Genomic DNA, 24,183 nt, shown 5'->3' on the forward strand with positions numbered 1-24,183 from the left:
CTTGGATGCAGAGGCAGGCGGATCTCCGTGAGTTCCAGGTCAGCCTAGCGTACAAGATAAAAGTTGGCTCAGAACATCTTTCCGAACACATGGAGCTTTTTCTGAAACAAACCCTTTCCGTCTGTTCCTTCAGCTTCTGCTGTCTGTACTTGCCCAGCCCACTTAATTTTTGTCACTGTCCACTGCCTGGAGATTCACCTCTTCTTGGGGGCTGGATGCAGCGGGACAGGGTCAGGCAGAACCCTTTTGGAACAATGACTTCTGCTGCTGCCAACAGCCAGTGAAAATACGCCTCTGTTTTTATTTACTAACTCCAAGCAAATGGGCCTTTTAACGCTGCGACATTCAGCATGGTTTGGTGTGCATTTATGATCATTGTCTATTCCTGTTTATTTCCATTTATTTGCAGCCACCGTGCTTTGGGCCAAGCTGGTTTCTGCCAGTCCCCACGGGAGGAGAAAAGGGAGAATAAAGTAGAGCTCCCAACCAACCGCAATGTTTATAGAGCCATCCTCATGGCACCCAGCGCTTCCTAGGCATGAAACTGACTGACGTGGGGATGTGGCAGGTGCAGGGCCACATGCCACTTGCTGCCTTTTTCCCCCACTGTGGTTATAATCAGTAAACGGCTGTGGATGTTTAAATGATTCCCTAATACTGATGGAGAGTGGATGCCATTACAACCTGAACTTGTATTGCCGCGCAGATGGTAGGAATAAACATCCAATTTGGCACACTTTTAAAAGTCTCACTTTTAAAAGATCAGCTGAGCATCAGACATCCTTGGCGCCAGGAGGAGGGGGCAGAGAAGCAGAGCACCTCTATCCCTGTCCTTCCAGACTGGCTTTGTATTGAGGAAAGGAGGGAGGGGCACTGAAGCTTCCCCTGCGAGGAGGAGGAGTTCACTGCATCATCTGTGACCCCCCCACTTTGCAGGATCAAAACCTGTCTCCATGACACACAAAGGTTCTGCTGCCCCGCCCTGCCCCCCCCCCCAACCAACACACATCTCAAAATGATCCCACCCCGACGTCTCCCGGGAACTTGGGGTGTGCTTCTTTCAGGATCTTGAACATCTTGACACATGGTAGTGCCCACCACACCAGATTCTGCTTCCCACCTGTCCCTCAGATTGCCGCCTTGCTGGGATCTGTTGTTCCGCTCATGTTGTGGGACCTTAGCAGCTAACTGCATTCTTCATGCTGTTACTAGAAGTGATGGCGTCAGAGCTTACTGCAGAAGTAACTTTCACCAGGTTTGAATCAATAGGATGATGTTTTGTGAATCGGAGCAGAATGAGCAAGGTGACTCAAAAGTCAGAGACCCTTCCTAGTCCCTTAAGATCCTCTCAAAAGTAACTGTCCCTTGATAAGCCCACAACTATCCTTGGGTATGTCTTGTACCCTTTTCTCAACTTTTGCACCTTTCTATCTAGAATCTGGTACTTGAATCTATATTTAAATATCTTAATAAATTCCAGCTTTGCTTTAAAAAAAATCTGAGGGAGGAAGCCCATCTCCTAGAAGAAGACCAAGGCTGGGAACACTCCAGGTCACTTCAGGGTTGGAGACAGGGACACTGATCCCAAGTGTTAGTGTTAAAGAAGCCGTCCATCCTGGTGGGAGAATGGAATGAGCGCTGATGCTCAGCCAGTGTGGTTTGAATGAAATGTCCTTCATTGTTTAGAGCATTTGAATACTTGGAGCCCAATTGGTGTTATTGTTTAGGTAGGTTTAGGAGCATATCACTGGGTCACTGGGGATGCGTTTTGGGAACTTAAAGACTTGTGCTATTTCTAGTTTGTTCTTGGCATCATGCTTGTGGTGCAAGATGTGAGCTCTCAGCTTCATGCCTTCACGCTGCCATGGACTAACCCTCTGGAATGGTAAGCCCAGCTGAACTCTCCCTTCTGTTAGTTGTCTTGGTCATGACCTTTCAAGTCAGCAATAGAAAAGTGACTAATGTAGTTAGTTAGCTTTTTTATTTCCATTCAGTGACCTGTTTCCACAGCAAGTGAGGTGCTTTTGGGGTCCAGCTCCTCAACTCACCTCTCAGCTTCTGTACAGACTGTTGGTGGGGGAGTTGTCTTGGAGACAGACAGACAGACAGACAGACACACACACACACACACACACACACACACACACACACACACACAGAGCTCCCATTCCTGAAGACTGAAGGGGCTGGGAACTGTAGAAATCTTGACTCCCAGCTTGCAGGGAACTCAGTCCCAGACCAGGGTCAAGTTAGGAGGCCATCGTTGCTGGATAGAGAAGGCCCAGACTGTGTGCACAGGAAGCCACATCAGGGTCCAGGAGAGTTCTGGGTCCGTCCACTCAGAAAATGGGGACTCAGCTGGCCTCCTTGTTCACACTTAAGAGGTATAAGCTATGGTGTGGCACCTGCATCTGGAGCCCTGATTCCCAGCTGTCTCAGGAAAGTCTTCATCCTCAGACCTCTGGGCCTGAGGACCTGAAGGCTAGAAAAGCACTCATGGGACCCAAGCAGCCTGTGAGCACTGCCCGAGCCGGAAGTTCCTCTGGTCAGCAGGATTCTGCACCTGCCCAGAGGACTGCTGACATCCTTACCATGCAGAGCTGCAACATGACAGTCTACATCCTGTGGGGCTGGATGGTGACAGGCCATCAAAGCACAGGAAAGTCAGCAGGGGCCTTGCCCCAGCTTCCCCCTCACTGGGCATCCACTCATTCCTGTGGGGTCTTGGGCTGTTCCCTCTGGCAATGGCTTTGGGACAGAGAATGGCTTTTCCTGCCTGTCCTGCTTCCTTTCCTTGGGCAGCAATTGAATTCACACTCAATCATATTGCTTTCTTCCTGCTAACACCAAGTCGGGACCTGTCACAGTCAACTGTGGTTTGATCTGCTGTGCTGTGGGACCTTGGGGGCAGGCTGGAAGTCCTGGGAGGCTGGACCATGTTTCCTGACGTGAGATTCATCCAGCCTGGCTGGAGACTAGCTTCTCCTCCATATTCCCATCTGGGGACTGTGCCCGTGAGCTGAGGACACGGGACAGGAGAGGTTTGAAGCAGACAAGCTCATGGAATGTACCCTGTCTCAAAGTCTCCTCCTCCTGCTACCTCTGTCCACCCAGCCCTCTGCACAGAACCTTGGTCAGGGGCCAGGGCAGCCTTCCTGGAAATGAAGGGGAAGTGGACAGATGTCACTTGCTGAGTTTTCTCTTTCCTTTAGTACCTGACAATGTATTCCTGTAAGGCTTCAGACTGGGCGGATGGAAGGGAGGGAGCAGACATGATATCGTGAAGTTCTGGAAGAAAGTACAAGATGCTCCAGGCTGGTTCCCCCAGGCCTCACTGCTGTTCATAGGTTACTGGTCAGCTTTGGGACCCCTGGGCCGGTAGCTAGGTCTCACCACACCTGCCTTTCAGTTTTCTATAATTTTTCTACATGTGCTTCTGGGTCTAAAGTTCCCTTTGGAGGGGGAAAAGGGAGTGAATTGTGGAAACTACAGCCTGGTGTGAGAACAACCCCTTATCAAGTTGTTAGACCATTGATTCTTGTTTGGAGAAGAAGGGAGGAGTAACCCTGTAAATGCATGGGTACAGGCGGAGGCTGCTTGTTCGTTTCCCAGCCACCCAGACCTAAAATAATCACACAGAAAGAAACTATATTAATTGCAATACTCTTTGGCCATTAGGTTAAATGTATTTTTAGCTGGCTCTTCCATCTTAAATTAACCCATTTCTATTATTTTATATTTTACCACGAGACTCGTGGTTTACCGTTAAGGTTCCAGGCAGGTGGGCGGGCATCTTTCTCTTTCAGTGGGGCTATACAGCATCTCTCTGACTCCACCTTCTTTTTTCCTCTATCTCTGCTTGGAATTCCTGTCTTGCTCTATTCAGTACTACCATAGGTCCAAAGCAGCTTCTTTATTAACCAATGGTAATAAAACATATTCACAGCATACAGAGGGAAATCTCACATCACTTGGGTTATTCACTGTGAGCAAGTCAAGGCAGACCCACCACGTCTCTTTTGAGAGTGGGTACCCTGTGGATTAGGGAAATACTTATGGTTTGGTAAACTTTGACCTTGTTGGAGTTTGTCAGAGACCCTTATGATAGATAGGAAGGAGAAATGGGTCACACACAGTGGGGCAGTTTGTCTTTAGAAGCGGCAGGAGTGTTGGAGTCTCTTTCTTCTGGTAGAGAAGGTATTCAGAGGCATCTCAGCAGCTCCACCCTGCTTCCCCACAAACACTCCACGATTCTCTTTCCAGCCCCTTCCCCTCTGAATGGCTAGCTTCCTAGTTTGGTTGGACTCACAGATTTGAATACTAACAACAAATGGAGGGTGACTTTGAATTTGCTTTTTTGTTTCCCTTAAAATCTTCCCCCATTGGTGAAATAGTTCATCAAAATTCAGTTTGGTAATCATTTTGTGCCTTGCATAATATTGAAGGTTTTATGGAGTCCTGCTGATGAAGAAAGCTAGTTGGCTGACAGGCAATCTTTCTGCCCTTGTTTATATGTATGTGTGTATGAATACATACAAATATGCATATGTATTTCCTTGAGCATATATGTGTCTATATATTATGAATACAAATATGCATATATACATAAGTATTTACTTGGGCACATATGCATGCATACATGCATTTTGATATATATGCCTTTGCATGATGTCAGCCACATGACAGGCACTGAGCTAGCTGCGAGAAGCTTAGAGTCCCGATGAGAAGGAGCCTGCATTTTGAGCGAACCAGTGATGCCTTTCCCATCATGCAGGAAGAGCAGGTGCGCAGGAACTGCAGCCCGCTGGATCTGGCCTCTTCCACCAAGGGACTTCAAGCTTCCTTCCTTTGTGCTGGAGTTCACTTTTGAAATAAAAGCTAATCTCCAGGGAGAGCCCATAAAGACCAAATTACAGTACAGGCAGGTATTATTTTTGTTTTCCAAAGCAGAATGATCAGGAAGGAATTATAAAAGGAAGAGGACATTTGATCAATCTCTGCCAGGGGTCAGGGTTTTGTGGGGGACCTCTTTTCCTCCCACAGTCACTAGAACCCAGGTATGCTCAGTTCCCTATCTTAGCCAGAGCTGTGCTGTACAGTGTGCATGGTGGTGAGGGTGGGGAGGGGCAGCTGTGTGCACTGTCCCCTCCCATTGTGGGGTAATTTGCTCTTGTGAGTCCGTGGACAGAGCATTGTCCTGACAGTGCAGAAGCTGATGCCTTAGAGCTTCCCAGGGCAACGAGGTGTTCTTCCCATCTGTGTTAACAGCACCTGTTCCGGAAAACAGGAAAAGCGCAGCCCACATCCTCACATCAGCCCTTCGTTCCAGCACACAGGTGACGTGGGTGACACCGGCACACAGGTGACGTGGGTGACACCAGCACACAGGTGACGTGGGTGACACCAGCACACAGGTGACATTGGAGACACCACTACTCTACTGAAGCACAGGCTGCCTGGGGGCACGGGGCTGGGGAGGTCACTGTCACATGGTTTTTAGACAAGTGGCCAGGAGAACTTTACAAAGGACTTTGTTTTTGTTTTGTTTTTGGCTTTTTTTGAGACAGGGTCTTGCTGTGTAGCTTAGGCTAGTCTTGAACTCACAAACCTCCTGCTTCTGAAAGCTGGGGTTACAGGTGTGTGCTACCATGCCTGGCAGCTTACAAGAACTTCATCTCACATGACCTTGCTCCGTAGCTCCTGACTCTGGCTGCCCATTTTGAGTGTCTTTGGGGTGTTGGGAGGAGGTCAATGTGGAGCCACCCTTTAGCAGGTGGCCTGGGAACTCTTGCTCCTGAAAACCTTTCCTGGTGGCCCTCAACTGCTGAGGCTGCAAGCCCTGGATAGTGGGACTTGTACCGCAGGCTACACATACACGCATGGAGACCAGAAGAGGATAGCAGCTTCCTAATACAGTGAAGAGGGTATCCTCTCCACTTCATCCCCTTGAGATAGGGTCCCTCACCAAAAGCTCACTCTTTCAGCTAGGCTGGTGGGTTGTGAATCTGACTCTGGCCCCCAGTGATGGGCTATGTGCAGGTACCTCCAGCCTAGCCATTGTTACATGGAATGTGCAGCTTTGAACTCGGGTCCTCTTGCTTGTGCATCAAGCACTCTGCCCCAGCAAGCTCTCTCCTCGGCCCACTGCTGACTCTTGAGGGGCCCCTAAGGTTGAGACCTGTTCCAGTGACGCAGTCATCCCCACCATATCTTGTGACTGGTAGGTACCCTTGCCGCAGCCTTGAAGGGGAGGATTTGAGGAAAGAGGATGGGCCTCATTTCTCAAACTACAGCTGAGAACCCGAACACGAAACTGAACCGTGGGTCCCACGACCAACATCTCCGGGCACAGGACAGGTCCTGACAACTGCCGCAGGAAATCGCTTCACTCTCCAAAGCCAGACACCCTGGCTTGGGGCCACGTCCTCCTGAAGGTGCGGAGTGAAAGGGAGACAGGATTAGGTTTAGTCAAAACCAGCCAACCAGTGGGTCTGCTCTGTGCTGTACCGCCACACCCAGCCATTAGCCCTATTGTTCTGGTGACAGGCTGACAGCAAAGGCATCTGTCCTGTCAGCTCCTCGAGGAACCTTGCCAACGGTGAACATTCTTTGTCTGAGGGACAAGGAAAACTGACCCAGTGTGGGTGGATCTGTTCTTCCCACACAGCCAGCCAATTGCCCATGACTCCGTAGGAAGCCTGTTTGTGTTAATCCCACCAGTTGAGAATAAGGCCACTACCACAATGTAAAGCCAACTTCGAAGCAAACTTTAGTTAAATACTGGTCAGGAGGATGGATCCCAGGCCAGGTCAGTCTCTGGGTTTCCTGAAAATGGTCATGAGTCATGGCTTTCAGAGGCTTAAAAAGGCAACCCCACAAGGCCACCATATTTCCCATCAGGTCCAATCAGGGGCAAGCATACATCCTGACATATTCCCTGCCCATGTACCTCTTGCCTACGTATGATAAAGCACATCTGGTGCATGTGGGTTAAACAAACACAGGACAAAGAGGAACTTATTCTTTCTTTTTTTTCTTTTTTTGGTTTTTCGAGACAGGGTTTCTCTGCAGCTTTTTTTTTTTTTTTTTTTTTTTTTTTTTTTTTTTTTTTTTTTTAGAGCCTGTCCTGGAACTAGCTCTTGTAGACCAGGCTGGCCTCGAACTCACAGAGATCTGCCTGCCTCTGCCTCCCGAGTGCTGGGATTAAAGGCGTGTGCCACCACCGCCCGGCCGAGGAACTTATTCTTAACTGCAAACAGAACTCAACCTATAGGATGTATTTTTTGTGTTTTGCTCTCACACTAGGTTGTCTACATCTGAGATATTTTCTTAGGGTTTCTTTAGCCACTCAGAGGAGGGCCTCTGAAGGGTCAGTATTCCAGAGGTGGGCACACTGCCCTACCAGTCTGCCTTCAAAGACTTTCCCTTGCCTGTAAGGGATTAAGGTAAGGACAGTGGCAGCTTCCAGAATTCTCCTGGGCCTCTGGCATGAGCTTCAAAGAGAGCCCTAAGGAAAGTTCAGTGACTGCTACCTGCCTCCTGGTCACTGGCAGGACATGGGCTGAGCTGGAAGAGCCATGAGGACTTCCCAAAGCAATTGGCACCGTCAGACTGTTCCATGGACACAGGTACCAGCTGTCTTGGCCTTGCTCTCTGAGGCTAGCTAAGCCCTGTGCAGGGAAGGCTGTCCTTCAAGCTGCTTTTGGAAATTCAGGTGAGGAACAGAGAAGTGGGAAGAAGGCACTGACGTCCTCCCTAGCAACCTTCTCTACCTGTGGTCACTAAGCACCCATTCTCTCCTTCAGCCCAAAAGCCACTCCACCTTGAGAACCTTCCTAGACTCACTAAACCCCAAAGGCCAACCACAGAGTGTGAGGTCTTTCTTCACTGTCTGAATAGCCATGGGGACCCCCATGTTGTTGAAAGGACAGGTGGGGTTGATATAAAAAGCATGTAGAATGTGTTGGGGCAAAGGAAGAAACATTTTTACAACTGTTAAGGATATCATGTCCCATGCATGGGTATGTATACACATAACATGAAACATAGAGTTATATGATCCATTGTCATGCAGGTATGATACACATAACATGAAACATACAGTTACATGATCTATTGTCATGCAGGTATGATACATACACGACACGGTAACAGTCATTATCAGTCCCACGTGTATTCATTAGGTACCTCTGTGCCCGCCATGGTGCTGGCCTCTGTCAATGCAAGAAGTATGGGGAATGAGTGTAGAACAAAATACAATAACACCCCTCCCCATCCCATGCCATCCATGTGAAGAGGTAGCATAGACACTCACGCCAACATAAAGATGAGCAAAGTACTTCCTAAGCAGAGGGTGCTCATGGTGCTCAGGGAAAGGTCTGAGGAAGACATGGGAGGGTTCAGTGATAGCCCGTGTGTCTGGTCTAGAGGGTAGTGGAAGTGTGTGTGTATGTGGTGTGTGTGTGTGTATTTGTGTGTGTGTGTTTGTGTGTGTGTGTGTGTGTGCGGTCATGGGCAGGGAAGCCCAGGCCCAGGAACAGAGGTTGTTGTGACCCCGCAGAGCATTAGTGAGCACTTGCTGTATGCCTGACCCTGAGTCAGGCCCCGGACATGGTGTAGGGACCAAAGGGGATCACTGTGGCTTAGGGGGAAGTAGAGGGAAGTGTGGCATTGGCCTGATATTCCAGTTACTCAGGCTGTTGAAGCAGGATTCCAGGTTCAAGCACTACAGGAACTATAGAGAGTGGCTAAGACCAACCTGAGCAACTTTCTGAGACCATGTCTCAAAATCAAAACTAGAAAGGTGAGTGGAGTTGTAGCTCAGAGGCAGAAGCACTTACCTAGCCTGCACAACGGCCTGGGTTCAATCCCCAGTGCTTCAGAACAGCAACAGCAGCAGCAATAACAATTGCATTGATGCAATGAGGTAGAGGATGTGGGAATACCATCGGCCCTGAAGATCTGTAGGAGAAAAAAAGCGCTAGAGGTGGGTTGAGAGATCTGAGGCCTTTGTCGGTTCCCTGCAGGCTGCAGATGCAGAGGGTATCTTCAGAACTGGGCAGGCCTCAGTGCGTTGGCACTCAGGGACCTTTGTTGCCAGCGCTTATACTCAGGGGTGGCTGCAGACCCAAGAGTTTGCTCTCCACATCCCTGGATCTGCAAAGATGTCCGGGGAGGTTGAAATAACAACGTTGAGTGGTGTTGTCCAGGCTTGTAGCTTGGAATATTCTGGCTTTTCTGACCAGACTGGAAAATCCTAGAGAAAGGAAACATTTTGTTTTAAAAATATCTCTAATATCACTGTGCAGCCAGAGAACCAGGGGATAGGAGGAGTGGGTCTCCAATTGGACTGCATTCTCTGAAAGCCAGATCTACCTTTCTGCCCAGATCCTGAACTCTGAGGGCCAGAGCCTGGGGGAGATAGATCCTTTGAGCTTGTCCAGAACAGAGCCCTCAGGCAGGAGTGTGGAAGCCAAAGACGATTGGAGGAGCCAGAGGGCCTGAGAACTGCTGAAGACGGCAGCGAGGAGGCTGACGAGGCCCTCGGGGGTGAAGATCATGCTGAAGAGGCTGGAGAAACAGTCTGTGGGGCTGGCCTCACCGCCCACATGCAGAGCAGGCAGAGCTGGGGAGTCATCACTGAGTCAGTCTCATGCGCTTGGGGTGGCCCAGAGGACCCAGAAAGTCACACATGAGGAGACTGGGAAGAATCTAAGCCTAGCTGTTCTTCTGGGGCAGGCGAGGAAGGCATTCAAAGCCAGGACCTGGACATAGGACTCTGTCTGGGCAGTAACCCTTGCTTCTGATGCCCTCCCTCTGTTCTGAGTGCCTCAAGTAGTAATTGGAGCCCTGGAGAAGGAAGGGTGGTGATTGACATCCTCCTGACCTAGAAAGCCCATCTTCCTTTGCAATATATTTTATTTACCTGGTTCTCTTGCAGTTAGGGGTCGTATTTTGGTACAATGATATTTAGGGAAAAGTCAGTGGGGAACGAACACACACACACACATACACACACACACACACACACACACGCACGGAGTGTGGATTCTGAAAGTCACTAAGAAGAGAGTGTTAATCGAGTAGCTTACTGTTACTGCAACAAAGTGTCTGAGACAGGTCATAAAGAGGAAATAGTTATTCCGGTTTATGGTTCCGCAGCTTCCAGGGCATGGTCCACTGGTCTTGCTCCTTTGGGCCTGTGATGAAGCCACAAATGATGGAGGCAGGACATATGCGATCAAACTGTCCACTTCACGGCCAGGAAGTGAAGAAAAGGAGGGAGCCAAGGTCTCACAAGTCCCCTTGATTTGAGGTCCCCACCATCCCCCAAAAGTACCACCCCGAAGACCAAGTTCAAGGCCCACAGGCTTTGGCAGACCTTCAGGATCTAATCTATGGCACCTCTCAGGGCTAAGGGAGGGGTACATCTTAGTGGTAGGACATCTGTCTAGCCCATGTGAGGCCTGTGTGTTTGTTCAGTCTCCAGCACCAGCAAACAGACAGATAATAACATCAACCAAAAGAAAACACCCTCCTCTGGCACCCTGGGTTTCTGTCTGTTTGCTTGTTTTGCTTCTTGCCTTTGAGGGAAGCCATGATGTCTAGAGCAGAGTGGTCATCTTGCTATCATGATATGATAAGTGTGAATATTAAACCCCTCATGTTTCAGCCAACATGCGGAGTCCCGGGGTTTAGAGTGTCTTCAGAGCTTGCTCTGGGTCCTGGCTCGGTGGGCAGCTACCATCCTCAGCCCCCACGGCTGTTCTGAGTGTTTGTCCTCCTCACTCCAACAGGCGCCAGCCTTCTCTCCATGTGGCCGTTGTGGTTCTCTGCACAACACTTCCACAGTGGCATTTTACAGAGGTGTGCCTGGAGCCTTGCTGTAAAATCTCACAGGACCTCCATCCTTCATCTTCCCTGCGGTCATGTCCTTAGTGCATCATCTTTGGTCCTTATCTGGGAATTTGTAAGAAAGTAGATTTGTGGAAAGACAGTATAGGGTTTGGTGGATGGGGAGTTTTCTCAGGGGTGTGACGACAAGAGACATCTTAGTTTGAGAATGAGATGTCTAGACCTGGGGAGAAAGCGGTGTGTGTGTGTGGAGGGGGGGGGGTAAACAGAGACTAGTACAACGGGTCCTGGAAAGCTAGAGGCCTGCTTCCCTTCTGCTTCATAACCAGCCGGCTGTTGGTAGGAAGGCCACACAAGCATGCAGGTTGGGTTTCAGCATACAAAACTTGGTGCACAACTTCTCAGGGAGGATCCCTTCTGGTGACCTCTGAGGCATGTGAGCCCATGCTGGATGCAGATGTTTTGGGACAACGTCACCTAGCCACTCCCTGACCCAGCACCCATGTCTACAGATCCAGGTTCAACCAATGCTGTTGAGACGTCAGAATTGGCTAAGGTCGTCTCCACTCATCAGCCAGAGCCTGCCAAGGTCCCCACATCTTCTTCCTACTTGTCTGCTCTGGACCGCGGGGCTCACAGAAGTGGATCATGGGGGATACAATGAAACGTGGGCAAACACAAGGGAGTGCCATGCATCGTGAAGACTGTGTGCCAGAGGTGATGTCCGGGGCACCCGTGTTCATCTTCCGTTCTCAGAACTCCTAGCACTGAGCAGCTGCTGGCCTGCAGGGCACGTTCCCTGCTGTCTAGGACTTCACCCGAGTCCTGCAAGAAGGGCAGAACTGTGTGCTGAGGAAGCTGAGCTTTAGCAGGCTGAGGCACTTGTTCCAGACTCTCAAAGCTGGGGCGGCAGAGGGGGACTTGACCCCAAGTCGATGTGTCTTAGGGGTCTGCACTGACAGATGTCAGCGGTTGTCCAGCTGCCGGACTCAGCAAAATTTGGACATATGTATACTTCTCTTGATGAATCAGTAAGGTCGTCATGTGTGAGGAGAAATTTGGTTGAGGGCATGCAGAGGGGGGCTAGGCAAGACTGTCATGTCTGCAATCTCAGTGTTTCTCTTTCCTCCCTCTCTTCCTCTCTCTTCATAATATACCTCCATCTTTCCTCATCCCCCTCTCTCTTCATCTCTCTCCATCTTTCCCCATCTCTATTCTACTATCTCTTTTCAAAATTTATTTTATGGGTATAGTTTTGTCTGTATGTATATCTGTGCACCTCATGTGTGCAGTGCCTGCGGATGTCAGAAGAGGGTGTCAGATCCCCTGGGTTTTTAATTAAGGGTGACTGTGAGCCACCATGTGGGTGCTGGGAATCAAACCCAGCCCCTCTGGGAGAGCAGCAGGTGTGTTTAACTGCTGTGTCGTCCCTTCAGACTTCATTTCTCCACCCCTCCCTACCCCCCCACCCCCTCCTCCTCTTTGTCCTTCTATTTCTTATCTCTTTCCATAAGCAGCATCAGGGCCACACATCTCTCTTGAGTTTGTTGTTTATTGAAATAACGTTGTGTATTACCAGGACTTGTTTATCCCGAAACTGGCTGCTTAGGTTTTATGTGGTCATTGATCTTTAATCCAACTCCGCCTGGAGGTTTCCTATAACATCAGGACTCCCTGGTCCCAGATGTGATTGCACACGGGAGCGAGTGGCGGCCCAGGCTGCTCTTTTCTCATCGGAGCAGCTGAAATGGTTGCGTGGTGGGTGGAAAGTGCTGAGGTGTGGGTTCTATAAATAGCTAGGCTCGGTGGCGCGGTCTCCTCGGGGTGCCGGGCGGCGCGGATTTGTGGATGAGGTGCGGGCTGCAGCCGCGGGGGAGGCTGCTATCTATAGCGCGCTATTTTTAGCTGCATCAGCCCAGGAACCTGACAGCCGGTTAATGACTGCCACCCGCCGCGCGTCTGCGCGCCCGGGCTCTAGCGCACCAGGAGCAGCTGCGCCTTGCTCTAAGTTGTCGCCTCTGAAAAGACCTCTCCCTGGGAAGCAGACTGTTGGAGGGGTGCACTGGGCCTCCCCACCCTGATCCTCAGGGGAATGTCTCCGTCCTAAACACGTCCCCTTCTTTGGATGTTAGTGCAAACTGGAGGAAAACTGGAGACTGGTGGGGGGTGTGTGTGGTAGTATGGAGGGTAGAGGTTGGGGGGGGGCGGTATGGCGGGACAGGGGTCTACAAGAGGCAGAACTGAGAGTTCAGAGCACTCTCCTTGAGCCCTGGGGAGGTCAGAGATCTGGCAGGAAGTCTAGGTGCAGGAACCTAGACTCAGAAATGGTGATTTTCTAGAGAAACGTCCCGCAGTTTGGCAATTAAATGCCCTTCAGAGGTGTTCTGTCACGGTTTATAGACCTGGTGCTGTGTACAGGGAGACTCAGTGATCTGCTCAAGGTCACAGAGCCTGCCACTTGTCTTTGTACCCTCTGCAGCTGCTGCACCCTGTCAAGGGCCTGGTGTCAATGACACTCTGTGAACAGACCCGGAGAGGTGTCCCTTCATTGGAGATCCGCTGCCTCCAAGCAAGGGGTCAGTTGGCTGGCTGGCCACCAGCAAACCATTCAGATGGAGTGGCCTGAAAAGACTATGACCATTTCACGCAGGGCAGAGGGTTAACATGGAGACTGTACTCAAGGAGCCCTCTGCTCCAGGTTGCTGACAGCCGATGGGTGTGGCAAGCAGCGGGGCTTGGTACCATTCTCAGCCTTAGATTATATAGATGGGCTCTGGGTCCTCCCCGCTGCCCTGGAGATGCAGGTGAACCATTGGTACCTTCGCTTGACAGATGGGGAAGAGAGGCCCAGAGAGATTAAGTAACTTGTTCACCCAGGTAGGAAGGAGGGATTGAAATTGGGGTCATCTGGCCATGTGGCCGGCTGTACCCCGGGAACCCCTAGACTCTACTGCTTCCATATCAGGTCTGTCTGAGCCAACATATTCAGTGTGGTCAGATTTAAAGGGTCTGGGATTCAGTAAGACTCCACTTCTCCCAGCCTCCCCATCCCAGGACTCCATAGCCCCAAGAACAGAACCTACACGCTGATGCATCCACGGTGGTGCAGGCCTTGAGATCCGCAGCTTGCAGATCATCAGTGCATGGTGCAGCCACATGGGGAGATTTGGGCATTGTGATGTCCCCAAGTCCCTCAGGCCCCAGAGGGCCATCCTCTGGTCACACTGCACTGCGGCAGATGGTGAGGGTGATTTGTTCCAACCTTTCTCATGCTTTTTGCTATTTAATCTAAAGACCAGAAGGCTAAGCACTTGGTTTTTCAGAAGACTACGTAGCCAGAAGTGGCCCAATAAATGTAAACATAATGTTGTGTGCTACCGACTTCACACTATCTTTCTTCTTCCTCCCTGGGATGAAAACTAGATATAGGAAAGCCATCTTACATGACAAGGGGAGACCAGGAAATTGGCTGACAATTTTCTTGATACGATCATGTTTTTCTTTTTTTTCTTTTTTGAAATAGGGTTTCTCTGTAGCTTCGGAGCCTGTCCTGGAACTAGCTCTTGTAGACCAGGCTGGCCTTGAACTCACAAAGATCTGCCTGCCTCTGCCTCCCGAGTGCTGGGGTTAAAGGCGTGTGCCACCACCCACCCGGCTGAAACTATCATGTTATGGAGTCTAGAAGTCTCCTATGTTTGGACTTGTGTTTTGGGGAAATACATTATCCTTGCTCTATTTCCTGTCTCTTATACTCAAAATATTTTTTTAAGAATTTATTTATTTATTTGTTTGCTTGCTTGGTTTTCAAGATGGGGTTTCTTTGTGTAGCCCTGGCTATCCTGGAACTCTGTAGACCAGGCTGGCCTTGAATTCTGAGATCTGCCTGCCTGTACCTCCTGAGTGCTGGGATTAAAGCTGTGTACCCCCACTGCCCAGCTTCAAAAGCATTTCTAACACAAGCATCTGTTCAAGTTTGAGGTCCATGCATGAGAAACCAATTTGCAAACTGTAAAGTGAAGGAACAGTGTCCCAGTTTGGCTTGGGTATAATGCCAATCTCCACTTTAGGCAAGGGGTCCAAACCATACCATTGCAGGAAAAACTGGGCTAAGTTCTCAGAGGAGTTTGGGTGACAGGACAGGATGGCCAGTTTATCCTTCCTGGGTGTAACACTGATGCTCTTCTGTCCTGGGAAACTTCCCGGGTCTGACCACACCAGGGTCATTGATCATCCTTCCCTCATTCCTGTGACACGAAGACCCTCCTTCAGCTCCAGTACCTGCTTGTGGGTCAGGTTGTAGTCACTAGCTATCCCTACCACTAGTAGGTCCAACTACTACTTCCCGCTGGACAATCCAACCCCTAAAGTGGCGAGCCAGCATCTCAGCTGTTGGAATGGACCAGCGGCTGCTGAAGCTACAGCTGCCACACTTCCTTCTCCAAGAAGGAGGGGACTGGGAATCTGACTGTGGAGGCAGCACGGCCTGAGGAGTAGATGTCCAGCCCAGATCCAGCCTCCAAGCACAGATCACACAAGGAAAGCCAACGGGGGCTGGCCTTTGGCTCAGTCCTTGTTCCCACACCAGCTGCCAACTCCTCCGCTTCAGCTCAACACTCACTGCTGACACTCCGTGAGGCTGACAGCTCTGCTCTTTCTCTGTGCTTTCACTATCTAAGGTTTCTATCAACTGTGGGCAGCTGAGGCCTGGAAGCATTAAGTGGAAAAATCCAGGATTAAAAAGTTCTTGCAGCCGGGCGGTGGTGGCGCACGCCTTTAATCCCAGCACTCGGGAGGCAGAGGCAGGCGGATCTCTGTGAATTCGAGGCCAGCCTGGTCTACAAGAGCTAGTTCCAGGACAGGCTCTAAAAAAGCTGCAGAGAAACCCTGTCTCGAAAAACAAAAAACAAAACAAACAAACAAACAAAAAAAGTTCTTGCACCTGGAGTGATGGCTGGGTTGGTGGTTGGTAACATGCTTGAGGCTGAAGCACGAGGACTCCGATTAACTCCCCAGGATCCACAGGAAATCTGGGTGTGGGGGAGTTCATTTGTAATCCCAGTGTTTGGGGACTTGGAATGAGTGATCCCTGGGGGTTCATGGCCAGCCAGTCTAGCCTCGTGGGTGAGTTCCAGATCAGTGAGAGACCTTGTCTCAAGGGAGATGGATGGACAGTGTTCCTGAGGATCACCTCTGGGGTCATCCTCTGGCCTCCACACACATATAATATATATAAGCATGCACACAGGCGTGCCCATAAGAGAGTGTTAATTACTTGCCCTACTGGACAGTGTAACAACATCTCACGCTGCCCCTTGGTGTCTTGCCTGGGGTGTGAGTCTTTTTTTTTTATTTGGTCTGGTGTATCCTCATTGCACACACAGCCCTCCCATTAGTTGCGGGAAGTCCCAGAATGATACTGCTGTATCAGGGAAGTCTTTCTCCATTTAACGATACCCCCAACCACACGAGCAGTACTGTTAGGGCTTCCCATAGGCCAGAGAAAAGCCAAATAGTACTGTCATTAAGAGAAAAGATGGACGCTGTCTACTTAATAAGGGAAATGCACGCAGAGGCCACTGAGATCTCTGCTAAGAATTTCCCTTTGATCTGAGAAACCGTGAAGAGAAGAGAGATCTGGTCCTCATTTGCAGTCACACCTCAAACTGTGATAGTTACAGGCATGTCTCACAGTGAGCGCTCTGCTAAGGCGGCTATGACCTTGTTTGTTCCTTGGAGTGGAGGCGTAGAGCAGTAAAACACATAGTATATATAGGGTTCAGCGCTGTCTGGTTTCAGATACCATCAGGGCTCTAGGACGGGTTCCCCTGCAGCCAAGATGAACCTTCTACATGCTTGCCCTCCTTCATTTCAACACACAGGCTGTTCCACAGAGAGCTCTCATGTGCGGCGACTCCAGATTCTGCCAACTACTTTATCAGGAGGTTATTAATTGCTCCCTTGTCCAGGTGAGAAAACTGAAGGGCAGAAAATCAGCTAACAGCATAAGGTTGCTCCAGTTTCTCCCTGCCCTGCCTTAGGCCAGAGGGGCTGTTCTGGCTGGGTACTCAAATCCAGCAGGGTTGGGGTTCCATGCTGCCTCTTCTTTCACATACGTGGTGTTGTGGCATAGAATAAATGTTTAACTATGTAACGATGTGCTGCTTTTGTTTGCACTTCATTTGTTTAAGTATGGGAAGATGTGTTGCTGTTTCATCTTGACTGCCTAAGGCACCTGATTGGTCTAACAAAAAGTTTGAGGGCCAATAGTGAGGCAATAGAGAGATAGGCAGGGCTGGTGAGCAGAGAGAATAAGGAGGAGGAGGACTCTAGGCTAGAGAGAAGACGATGAACAAAGGAGAAAAAAGGGGCCAGCCAGCCAGCCAAACACAGGGGATGTTGGGGAGTAGGACTTACAGAACAAAGAAAAGAAAGAAGTCCTGAGGCAAAACATAGATGAAGAGAAGCTGGTTAAATTCAGTTCTAAGAGCTAGCGAGACAAGCATAAGCTAAGGTTGAGCATCCATAACCAATAAGTCTCTGTGTCATGGTTTGGGGGCTGGTGGTCTGGGAAAGCCTGCTACAGTGTGGCTGTGGGTATTTGGTCCTCTCAGGCTCCTCTAGCATGGGGGCGGGGCATCAGGAGCAGGTTGAGGGAGGCTCATCTGGGGTTCCTAAGACAGAGCCTGGCACCCAGCAGGTGCTCAGAAGTGGTCCCTCCCTTGTCCTTTTCTTTTCCCCTCCACACGCTTAAATTTTAATCAGCTCCCTGGGAACTAGAAGTCCTGTAAAGGCAACAGTGAAGGGCACATGCCCTGCTTGCCCAGAACCATTTATCATCCCAGCCATGAGGCCCACGCTATTTATACCCCATCCACAGAGAAGGAACCAGAGGCGAAGGGAGGCCAAGTAGCTTGCTCAAGTCTCAGGGTTCCTGGTTCACAGGTGCAGACCTCCAGCTCTGGAAGGTTCTGCCCTACAGACTCCTTATGGGGCTGTAGGGCTCCTTTGCTGGACAGCCTTTCTGACTCTGCCTGCCTCCATGCTGCTCCTGGAGGGGCAATGTGCTTCTTGAAATCACCCTGGTCTCTGTGGCCCTTTGAGGATGTGTATTAGTTTCCTTTGGCTCCTGGGACAAAGGACTGAAAGGCAGTGGCTCATCCCAGCAGACATGTGATGATGCTTTCAGAGGTCAGAAAGCTTCACCGGGACTAAGCGGGTTGACACCATGGTGTTGGTAGGGCTGGACACTTTTCTTTGCCTGTTTTAGTGTCTAACAGCTTTCTATATTCTTTGCCTTGTGGTCTCTTTCTCTCACATCAGCAGCGCCTATAGATCTTTGTGTCCCGCCCCCATCTTTCATGTGGATCGGGTGACTGAACCCACCGCCCATCATCCAGGATTCTTTTTGTCTCACGAGCCCTAGGATGGCCACATCTGTACATCCCCTGTTGTCATATAAGGTAACATGGCCACAGATGCAAAGGATTTGGGCACGGGCATCTTTGGGGAGACCATCTTTCAGATCGCACCTCTGCTCTTTGTCACTGCTGAGCCTTGTTTTCTCTTCTGGAAAGTGAGGAGATCATGAAGCTTCTGGAGGCACCCACCTTCTGGGATTGCAGAGAGGATGGTATGCATTCTCATGCTTCCAAGGACACAGACCTTCTATTCAATATATGGTACAGAAGGACACAGTCTGCATCAGGGTCACCAGGCAGATAGGAGAGAGGTTCTTGCTTCCTGTAGCTTAGAACACCCAAGTGTGTGATTGCCTGCTATACCTCCTATCTAAACCATGGCGGGCGGGAGGGGAGGCGGGAGTGGGCCAGGATGACTGTCCCTAGCTGTTTGCCTGATTGAGGCTCTCTGCTTCCACTCGGGAGGTGTGTATAGCAGAGGGAGGGATGCATGATGGGAGGTGTAAGAACTAGATCTTCCCACTTGCCTCCCAGGGATAGCTCTGGAAAGGAGAAGATACCAGGGAGTCCCAGAGACACAGTGACACAGCTTATTAAGGTGCCACAAAGCACTTTTGGTGGCCTCGTCTACATCAGGAGGTGGGTGTGGCCACCACCCCTATATTAGCACTTTTCCTGCTGCTGTCACCAAATACTGGACAAGAAGTGACTTAAAGGAGGATTTGTTTGGGTTTACCGCTTGAGGGTTTCCGGTTCATCACGGCAGAGACAGGATGGAGGCAAAGGCGCCACTGTAGGAAGGGAGACATCTGTCACATTCACTCTTCAGTCAGGAAACAGTGAGCTCGGCTCGCTTTCTGTTTTTCCTACAGAACCACAGCTGATGGGATGACACCATTTCCCCCACACTTAGGGATAGATCTTCCTACCTCAGTTAATCTGGTACCGTCCTCACAGACCTGCCCAGAGGCTAATCTCCTGGGTGATTTTAAATCCTGCCAGTTGTCAATCATTATTAACCATACCAATTTCCATTTTGCAAATGGAAAACCTGAGGTCCAGAGAGGTCCTCCCTCCTGCAGGTCACACAGCTCACAGGTAACACAGACACCTCAAGGCTGTCACAACTACTCTTTCCTGCCACTCTGGTCTCTTGTCTCTTTTGTTCCCAACCCAGGAACATTGACTCTTCAACAAGACTTGCCAGTCCTAGCAGTTCGGCAGTGATGAAAAGGCATGGGAAACGCAGGAATGAGAGGAACCATGAGGCAGGGGGAGACGTTCAGAGAGCACCCAGTGCAGGGTGTAAGAGGCCCCAGCTGACTTGGTAGAGAGGAGGAGAGGCCTAGGGCAGAGGTTCCTGGGAGCTAAAGCTCAGAGCCCTGTTTGTAGATGGCTGGGGGGGTCTTCCTGATTGGAGTTGAAAAGGTTACCGTCCCTGCCTAAGTTGAAGCCAGGTCCACTAGTTTTTCCAGTCAACCTTGCTGAGTGCCTTTAGTTGGAGCCAATGGGGTTAGCAAGAAAAGGGGATGGGTGTGTCCCCTCTTGAATTTCCCCAGTAGAGCCGATAACTAATCTGTTGGGAAGGGCTACCTCAAAGAGAAAGTGAAAGAAGGTGGTGGGGGTGGAAAGCAGCTTCCCATCCTCTTTGGGGCGCAGTGTCCTCTCCCCTCCCCAGGAAATGAGAGTCCTGCTTTTTAGAGCCATGTGGGCCAAGAGAGCCAGGTCTGCCTGCACCTGTCCACTGCTATTTCTCAGCTCATTTGCAGCAGGAAGCCCTGTCTCTGTCAGCCTCGGGCAGGTTTACTCCCTGATGCCTATAAAAGCAATTGTTTCCCCTAGCAGGGTTCCTTGAGAGTGGTGCATAACACCTGCCCAGGCCTGCTGGAGTCAGCCTTGTGGGAGACATGAGTACCGATTCTTGGGTACTTGCTGAGCTGTTGCTAAGCGGTCCCATTATCTCTAAGCCAAGAGACCCACAGGTTCTCAGTGCCCTTGGTACTGTAGGGGCTCACATTGACTTACAGGCAGGGTAGAGTCCCCACCTCCTCTCAGCCCTGGCAGGATGGGGACACAGAGAGCTTGAGATAGCCTCTGTGCTCTGCCTCAAGTGGTCAGGAGACACTATCTGACCTTAGGTGTCATGCTGATTTAGTTTGGGCTTTTGCTGTTGCTGCTAATCTACAGTACCATAGACTGCACGAGTTGTGAAGAAACGAGGTCATTTGGGGCTCACGGTTGTGATCTGAGATCAAAGGGCTGCATTTTCTTGATGGGCTTTTTGATGGCAGACTCCTAGGGTGGCACAGAGCATCACAGGGCAAGACATGGAACGTGGACATGTATGTCAGAAGAGACATGACGTCAGAAGAGAAGACAGGGGCAGGTGTAGAGGACGCCCAGTGCTGTCTGACATCAGAAGAGAAGAGAGGGGCAGGTGTAGAGGATGCCTAGTGCTGTCTGACATCAGAAGAGAGGAGGGGGCAGGTGTAGAGGACGCCCAGTGCTGTCTGACATCAGAAGAGAGGGCAGGTGTAGAGGACACCCAGTGCTGTCTGACGTCAGAAGAGAAGAGGGGAAAGGCCCATGCTGTGGTGTCTGTGACTTAAGCAGCCTATCACCTGTTAGCAGGCAGGCACATAGGGCTAGCTTCTATTTATCTTCTAGAAGCTAAGCATCTCCTGTGCTCTGGCCAGATATGCCTGGGGTTCTGTCAGGCCCTGGCAACAGGTCTGAAGTCTGACTTTGATTTATTTTAGAGACGAAGGTCTCCCCATGTAGCTCAGGCAGGCCTCTTGCTCACTCTGTCTCTCAGGCTGGCCTGGGAGTAATGATTCTCCTGCCTCAACCTCCAGGACTTGGGATTACAGTTCTACGCTACCATGTCCGTCCTTGGGTTCTTTCTTTCATGTGGACACCCAAACCTTTGTGAGCACTCAAAGCGATGCTAGGAATCATTGTCCGTTGGTGAAGTAAGGGATATACAGGCCAGTGTGGACGTCTCACAGAATGCTGCCCTTGAAGTACCAGAGTTAAAGAAACAGGGAGTCCCATAGCCTGGGTGCTCACAAAGATGGTTGTTAGTTAAAAGTTACCTGCTGGGAAGCGTTTTTTAAGCCAGGTCAGTCACTTCCTGGCTCTGTTCCCAGAGACTGGCTTTGTGGGGTACTAACCAGAGGGCAGTTCTTGGTGTGCTGCTGAGTTGAGCCTGGGTGCCGGGGTCTTAACAGCTTCTGTACAAACCTCGGAATTTGAAAACCCCATGCAATGGCTCATACTCAGGTTTGGCACTTTGAACCATGTGACATCCAGCAACTTACTTAACCTCTCTGAGCCTGTTTCCCCCTCTGTAAGATGAGTGGGATCATAGGTCTCATCTAGTGGCCTTGGGGACTTAATGAGTTAACCATGTCCCTCCTGGGAAGAGTGCCCGCCAGAAGGAAGTTCTCAATTAGCTGTTAGACTGATTGTATTCCTTTTCCGTATTGCTCTTCACATGACTCTTTAGTTTGATCTTGTAGACATCCTCCCAGTATGATCATGGCACCTTGCTGTCTTGGAAATTTCATGTCACGCTCCTGTCACTAATGGGCTGAAATGTGCCATGGAAACACTTGCCTTGAATGAACCTTTCCTACCAGACAGTACTGCGACTCCTGGGAAGACAAAGGGGGCAGACCTTGATCTTGCTTCCAGAACAAGTTGTAGGAATGGTTGTGAAGCTGTCTGGCTGACACGAGTCTGTGTGGGTGGCAGCAGCCAGCCCGGTGCTTGTCAACCGACTCTGGGGTCAACTGTGCAACAGAGATCTGAGGTCACACCTCCCTCCTACCTAGTGATCTTTGACTTTCTCATGGCCCTGGATTCTTCTGCAGGATGTGGAAGATCCTTCAGGAATCAAGTTTTGAGTTCATGACATTCTCACAATTACAGAGGAAAACAATAAGAATACAGTCACAAACCTATTGGGAGCAAATTTCATGCCACTTCATTCACGTCATGGCGATCACTCTAAACAAGACTGACAGTAACAGGATGGGACACACCCACTCTTCATATCTACCAGAGACAACATTACAAGTCCTCTAATTCTGTTCTGTCTTAGTTCGGGTTCCTATTGCTGTGAAGAGACACCGTGCCCATGCCCATGCTTATGTAGGAAAACACTTAATTGGGGTTGGCTTACAGTTGAGAGGTTTAGTCCATTATCACCAGAGCAAGAAGCATAGTGGCATGCAGGCAGACACGGTGCTGGAGAAGTCGCTGAGATTTGCACGTCTGGATCAGTAGGCATCAGCATGAAAGAGTGACACTGGGTCTCGCTTGAGTATCTCAGACTTCAAAGTCCACCCCCACTGGCACACTTCCTCCAATAAGGCCACACCTCCTAACAGTGCCACTCCCTGTGAGCCTAGGGGCCATTTCCATCCAAACCTCCACATTGTGTGACTGTTGCTTTATTTATCATGAAAGTCAGTGCTAAAGTTCAGTTTCTGGTGCACAGACATCGTCATAGATGCTTACACGTGTTTTTTCTGTCCCTTTAAGAGACAAGCCACCCCCACCGCCCACACCTCCACTTCCATCCACTGAGGCAAACTGATCTTTAGCTTCCAGCCTGAGTCCCTTCCCTTTCAGGCTCTCTCTCAAAGACGCAGTTTCTGTCTCTCTCTTTTCCCGCTTCTCCTCTTCCCCCTCTCTGTTTCTCTCTATTTCTCTCTGTCTCTGTCTCTGTCTCTGTCTCTGTCTCTCTCTGTGTCTCTCTCTCTCTCTCTCTCTCTCTGTCTCTCTCTCTCTCTCTCTCTCTCTCTCTCTCCTCTTTCCTCTTCTCCCCTTCCCCTCCATAACCCACTAAATAAATAACCAACTTCACTCAGAATGGCATGCCTATCCATCTTGGTCTCTCACCCACTCACCCACCATGTGCCTTCCTGCCTGGGACCCGGCTGCCTTCATGGCCTGCCATGGTCTCAGGACCCACTGCCTGCTGCCTGCCGCTGCTCAGGGACCTGCAGCATGGCCTGCTGCCCACTGCTGCCACTTGGAGACCTACAGCGTTTCTGCCCCTGTGCCCCTCAGGGGAATTGCAGCATTTTATTTAAACCATTACGCCATGGCCCTCTATATAAGAGCCTTAGTGTGGAAGCTGCCAACAAGCTGCACAGCTGGTCACTGGTGAGACCAAGCAGGATTAGCTTACATGATGGAAAGAAAAACCTGTCGCAAAGAGGGTGTGAGAAGGGGGGGAGGGAAGGGGGAGGAGGAGGGGAGGGAAGGGGGAGGAGGAGGGAAGCAGATGGAAATTTTTAAATGTGAAAAAAAAATTATTAGAAAAAAAAAAGAAATAAAAATATTAAAAAAAAAAACAAAGAGGGTGTACGGCTGTTGTTAGTATTGCTGTATTAAAAAAGGCTCCTAACTGTAGTGACACAGGCATGGGTCTGTTTGGCCAGAGTTCAGCAGGAAGACTTTCTGCTGTTCTTGTGCATGTTTCATCATCGAGAAAGTGGCATTTGCCAGTCTTCCTGAGGCCTGGGCTTGGACATCCCACAATGTTGCTTTTGCAGCTTTCTACTGGTCCAACAATCCTGCCTATAACTGTGTTGGTCAGTTTTCTGTCACTGTGACAAGTCAACTTAGGAAAATGGAAAGATTTATTCTGGTTAATGCTTTTGTGGGTGTGATGGGTAGGATGGGAATGTCCCCCATAGGCTTAGATGTTCCAATTCTTGGTCCCTAGTTAGTGGCACTGTTTGGGTAGGTTCAGGAGGTATGGCCTTGCTGGAAGAAGTTTGTCACTATGGGCAGGGTATGAGATTTCAGGCCTTGTGGTATTTCCAGGGACCTCTCAGCTTCCTGTTCCTACCCCCACGTCAGTCTTTTGCCACCTTGTCTCCCTCTCCAGACAGAA

Source organism: Arvicola amphibius, chromosome 1 (assembly GCF_903992535.2).
Source record: "Arvicola amphibius chromosome 1, mArvAmp1.2, whole genome shotgun sequence".
NCBI classification, from domain to species: Eukaryota; Metazoa; Chordata; class Mammalia; order Rodentia; family Cricetidae; genus Arvicola; species Arvicola amphibius.